The sequence below is a fragment of the Ambystoma mexicanum genome, chromosome 2p (genome assembly GCF_040938575.1).
Source record: "Ambystoma mexicanum isolate Mex_15411 chromosome 2p, UKY_AmexF1_1, whole genome shotgun sequence".
NCBI classification, from domain to species: Eukaryota; Metazoa; Chordata; class Amphibia; order Caudata; family Ambystomatidae; genus Ambystoma; species Ambystoma mexicanum.
Genome location: NC_090923.1, coordinates 1,369,744,995 through 1,369,750,905, shown reverse-complemented (window position 1 = coordinate 1,369,750,905; position 5,911 = coordinate 1,369,744,995). Strand labels below are relative to the sequence as shown.

The 5,911-nt window shown below is 37.6% G+C and overlaps 1 long non-coding RNA gene across 1 annotated transcript; it reads right to left on the bottom strand.

The window, feature by feature from the left end:
* Positions 1-955: 955 nt before the first annotated feature.
* Positions 956-2,252, bottom strand: LOC138566055 (uncharacterized). The gene is made up of 2 exons (XR_011301822.1): positions 1,592-2,252; positions 956-1,492 (listed from the first exon to the last, which is right to left on the bottom strand). It is a non-coding gene; the product is annotated as an uncharacterized lncRNA (long non-coding RNA).
* Between the last annotated feature and the right edge of the window lie 3,659 nt (positions 2,253-5,911).

Genomic DNA, 5,911 nt, shown 5'->3' with positions numbered 1-5,911 from the left:
CTAACAGAGCACCACAGAGCCTGGGCAAAGGTCTAACAGAGCACCACAGAGCCTGGGCAAAGCTCTAACAGAGCACCACAGGGCCTGGGCAAAGCTCTAAGCGAGCACCACAGAGCCTGGGCAAAGGTCTAACAGAGCAGTGTCCTGCATCTATATCGGTCCTATCGTGTTGTTGTGCTGTGTATTTGTTAAAAATGCCTTTTGTGACACATGATTTCTTATTATGAATGGCATTTTATACTAGTGTGAATGGCAAAGACAACATAAGTGTTTGTACGTGGACAGTCTGGAAAGGTTTTCTTACTATATGGCATGGCATGGCATTTTGAACTGTGTTTAGAGGGCAAAGCCATCAGGAAGAGTATTCCTAATATGGCCAGTGTCGACATTTGTAATTTGTGCTTCCAGCACAGACATGTTTTATTACTGTGGCATGCCATCTTAAACTGGCGAGCATAGTGAGCTTGAAAGTCCTCACTCAAGGATTGAGATAGATGTTGAAGAGGTATACATGGAGGTTCTCAGAGGGAGGGTGTGCCCCTGCATAGTTCTTTCGAAGGGCGGAATCCACCTTCTTGTCTGTAGAGTCACGCACAGTTGCTTCTTCAGGGGACATAGATGGGCAACCTGTAAGACTGGACAATAAGGAATCTGTTTGCACAGAAGAAGGGAAGGCCTGATCCTCTCCCTTGAGGGGATACAATTGACTAATAAATGTGCAATGAAAATATGATTTGGCTCCTTGTAGGCCTGAAGGGACCTGCCCTTGATATCTGAGATTACGGGAAGGCTTTTTGGTGGTTTTCCAAAACTGCCTGAATGCAGGCTTCAGGCTGAGAGAGGAGACACCCTCCCCCGAGAACTGCATTCTGGAGTAGACATGCTCCAGTACCTTAAAACGAAGAGAAGCCCTCCTCTAGCGCTTCTCCAAAATTAAATGTTATAATATAGAGACTTTCTCGTTTTTAGGTTCCATTTGTCATTTTTATTCAGAATTCTATTGTGCTGTAAACAAATAGGGATTCCTTTTTACATCTTGAACATAACATATAAGTTGATGGGAAGACAAAAGAATGCAAAATTTAAATTGGTTTAAAGTTTTTCGTTGAGTTCACTAAGTTGCTGTGTCCCACGTTGTCACTTGAAAGTTGCGAAGCCTTAGTATAATTCACTCGACATTTGGGTTGATGGAGAGACAGAAGAATTCAAAATTTAGATTGGTTCTAAGTTTTTAGTTGAATTCACTAAGTTGCTGTATCCCACGTTGTCACTAGAAAATTACGAAGCCCTAGTTTAATTCACTAGGCAGTATTGGCCTCAATTTGAATTGGTTCAAAGTTTAGTCAATGTTGTCTTCACGTTGTTGCTCGAAAATTGCGAAGCCCTAGTTTAATTCACTAGGTAATATTATCCTCAACACGTGTTTCTCCGCCACATGGTTTATGGCGGTTCTTCAGGAGGAATTTGTAGGTAGATAGGCAAATGGAAAGATCTGAGAGGAAAAAGGTGGGAATAAAGAGAAAAATGGGCAATTTTGAACAGAGTGTCTTATGTTGACGTTTATACAGTCAATGTTGAGTTAGATACTTACAACTAAATATCAAATCTTGTTCATGTATATGATGGTTCCTTTGATGTAGGTAATATTATTAATTCCATCCGGTTTGGTCTGAAAGAGTGAAGAGCATCTAGTTTATATTTGTATCTCTGGGTCAAAGGTACTTTCCAAAAAAATCTAGTCATAATCATCCTTATTTGTTATACTTCAATAGTTCAGTATTATTTTCATGTACAACTGATTCCTGGATTTTGACAATGTAAATGAACTCATATGTTGCCTTGGAACAGTACGGTTTGGTTTAGTATCTAAGTTTGCTTGTGCGGACTTTGAGCTTAAAGACTGTTCGAAGCAACGAAGTTAGTCTAAATACCAAGTTTTCTTAAGAATTGTAAATAGTTGTAAAAGACCTTGCTTACCATGTGAACGGTGTTTTCCTCGCTCTCTCGATACTGTCTGATGTGGTCAGTGAACTCCACATGTTGTGAATGGGTTTCACATAGAGTCGCGTGCGGAGTGACGTCATGCGTGTGTCGCGTGCGGAATGACGTCATTCGCACGTTGCATCACGTAATGACGTCACGCGCACGTATCTAATGGTTGTTTATATTTTTAAGAGCGCCATATTTGCTCGATCCAATTCTAGTGTTCCTGTAGCCTTATATTTGTTGCAAAATTTACAAAGTAATATAGAGGTAAATATCTCTTATTATGATTAACAAAAAATGACATATCTCCTGGTCTGTGTTAAGACCTGTATGGCAAGTGTCCATCATACAAATCCATCTTGCTTCTTGTTGTCGAAGTCTTAATTGTAGATTCCCTCCTCTTGGGGCCGGTTTCAATTTTACTATTCCGTAGAATTTTATCTGACTGATCTGAGAAGGATGATGTGATTCTGTGAAATGATTGGCTATTGGTGATCTTGTATCTCTGTTGGTAATAGCCCTAATATGTTCACTGATTCTTATCTTGAGTTTTCTGATCGTGCTCCCAATGTATAATTTTTTGCATGCGCACTGAATGATATATATAACAAATTGACTATTGCAATTGATCAGCTGTTGTATGGTGAAGTTGGTGCCATTGGGTTTGATGACGGTTGTTTTACCATTTTCTGCATATTGGCACATGGAGCATTGACCACATTTGTAATAGCCTTTGATAGGTTTTTGAAGCCACATTGTTTGTGTAGTGGATTTTTCATCAGGATATTTCAACTCAAAATGTGACGGACTGAGCATTTTTTTGAGATTGCTTGCTTTCTTGAAAGTGATGGTAGGTTTGACTTCCAGGATCGTTGTAAGGTCAGAATCTGATTTAAGGATGTTCCAGTATTTGCTAAGAATTTTCCGAATGATTGAATTGTTAGAACTATAGTTCGTGGTAAAATTGATGGTTCTGTGTGGATCGATCACAGTTTTGTCGATTTTGGGTCTTACTTGTAACAACGATTGTCTGGTCCTAGTTGAAGATTTCTGATAGCTGTTTTTGATAAGTTTGTTTGGGTATCCTCTGGAGATGAATTTGCTCATTGTGGATGTTACTTTCTGTTTGAAATCATCAATTTTTGAACAGTTTCTTTTGACCCTTAGTATTTCACCATAAGGTATATTGTAGATGATGTGTTTGGGGTGGCTGCTTGAGGCATGTAGTAGACTGTTAACAGATGTAGGTTTAGTGTACAGTGTTGTACAGATGGTATTGTTATCGATATAGAAGGTGATGTCCAAAAAGTTGATTGAAGTTTGACTGTATTCTGTGGTTAGTTTCAAATTATAGGTGTTGTGATTTAGATAGTTGAAATAATCTTTAAATGCTGTTAATGGTCCGTTCCAAATCAAAAAGATGTCATCAATGTATCTGGCCCAAAAAATTATGTTGTTTAGGTGTGTGAATGATTGATGTTGCCAGGCAAATTCTATCTCAAAATGGCCCATGTAGAGATTGGCATATGATGGCGCATATTTTGCTCCCATGGCTGTGCCTTGTATTTGTCGATAGAGAGTGTTGTTAAAGATGAAAATATTGTTTTGAAGGGTAAATTGCAACATTTCTAAAATCATATTGTTGTGATCGTTGAGAGATATAGATCGTGTTTTCAAGAAGTATTCTGTAGTTAGAAGTCCTTTTTCATGCAAGATGCTTGTATAAAGTGCTGTTACATCCATTGTTACTAGCCAATAGTTGTCATTCCAAGGTATATTGTCGATCAATTGGATAATGTGCGTGGTGTCTCTGATGTATGATGCCAATGAATTTGCTAATGGTTGAAGCTGATGATCTATATATTCTGAAATGTGCTCTGTGATTGATCCAATACCATTAATGATTGGTCTGCTTGTTGGTAGGTTGATGTATTTCTTATGAATCTTAAGTAGAAAATATATTGTTGGAGTAATCGGATTAGTTGTGATCATATATCGGTATTCATCTTCATTAAGTAGTTCCAAGTCTTTCCAATGACTGCTCATGGTTTTCCATTGTTCGCTGATTTTGATGAATGGGTTTTCTTTGATTTTTTCATAACATTTATGATCTTTTAGATGGGTGAGTGCCATGTGTATATAGTCTTCTGTGTTGAGTAGCACAATGTTTCCGCCTTTGTCTGATGATTTTATGGTAATCTCAGGATTGTTCTTGAGATTATTTAATGCTTGATTTTGGTTGGGTGTGAGATTATTCCTTATCTTGAGTTTTGCATGTTGGTTCATTTTATTGTTGATGTAGATGTCTCTGAGTTCTTTTTGAACTACTTTGCAGAAGGTATCAATGACATTTTCTGGAGGTAAGATTGGTGTGAATTTGGATTTTTCTTTAAGTTTGGTTTCTTGTGCTAATCCCAATGGTATATTTTGTTCTTCCATGAACTTCTCCTTAGTATAGGGATCTGTCTCATCATTGATGTTAAGAAGATCGACTGTGAGTTCCACATGTTTAACTGTTAATTCCGATGGTACTGGTGTTATTTCAGTGGTGTGTCTTTTGATTTCCATATTTGCAAAATATTTCTTTAGTTTGAGTTTTCTACAAAAACTGTGGAGATCAACTACTGTGTTGAAATAATCATAATTACGATCTGGACAAAAGGTGAGTCCTTTATTAAGTGCTTGAATTAGTGGTGTCGTTAGTTCCAAACTTGAAAGGTTGATGACTAGGTCTTCCGTTGGGGTAATGGGGTCTGAGATCTGGTCTGTACTCTTGTTTTTTCTTCTATGTTTGCGTTTGATTCCTCCTCTCTTGCCACGTTTGGTTTTGGTAGAAGAGTCAAAATAGGGTTTCTTTTTCCTGGTGCTGAATAATTCCTCATATATTTTTGTTGTTGAAATTCCTCTAAAAAAGAGGAAGAGGATCCAAATGAATTGTATTGGGATTCTTTGTTCCTGTTGGGAATTGTCATTTGAGATGCAGTGGGCAAGATTGATGGAGGTACGCTTCTTTCTTCCAATTCACTATCACTCACTGTGTCCGTATCTGAGGAAAGAGGAGTTGTAGCTGTTTTTTGTAGCTTGATGTATGCTGATCTGCCCCTTGATGTTGTTGTAGGTCTTTTATTGAATGTATAGACTCTTTTGAATTTATAGTCTAGTTCATCTCGCAAAAATTGTCTCTGTTTTTTAATCTTGATATCTGATGCGTATTTATCTATGATTTCATCTAGAATTTCATAATTCTTAAAAGTTTTCTCAGGAATATTTAGTTTTTCAATATTTTCTTTCACTTTGGTGATTTCTTGTATTAGCCGAATATGTTTTACTTTGGCATATTTGATTAATCTATGTATCATTTCGTTGGATGTGGTGGTAAGTAGTTGTTCCCAATCTTTGATCTCTTCTATATCGTCGTCTTCAAATGGAGGAAATATACAGACTCTTAGTCCTCGTGGTATGCGTCCTATCTGAAGGTATTTGTCTAAAGATTTGATTTCCCACCAGCAAGTAAGTTCTTGTTTGAGAAGTTTTTCTTGGGTTAAGAATAATTGTCTTAATGATGTATTACTGCTATCCGGTTTGGTTGTTGGATTTTCTGATAATCCCGAAAAGATGAGTTCCGCTTCTTCCTCTCGTTTTTCATAGTTCCTAATCATAGTGTCCTGACTGATGATATCGCTTATTGAGTTTCTCCTTTTAGAGCTGCCCACTGCTGACAGAATATATTGAGAAAGACTTTTCCAACCTTAGAAACAGTGTTAGCGCTCTGATGGAGAAGTGTAGCTAAATTGAATATGAAAAAAAGTAGAGATGCTGCAAATGGAGGGATGCCACAGAGGTTGACCTGGGCTTGGACAAAACTAAAACGAAGAGAAGCCCTCCTCTAGCGCTTCTCCAAAATTAAATGTTATAATATAGAGAC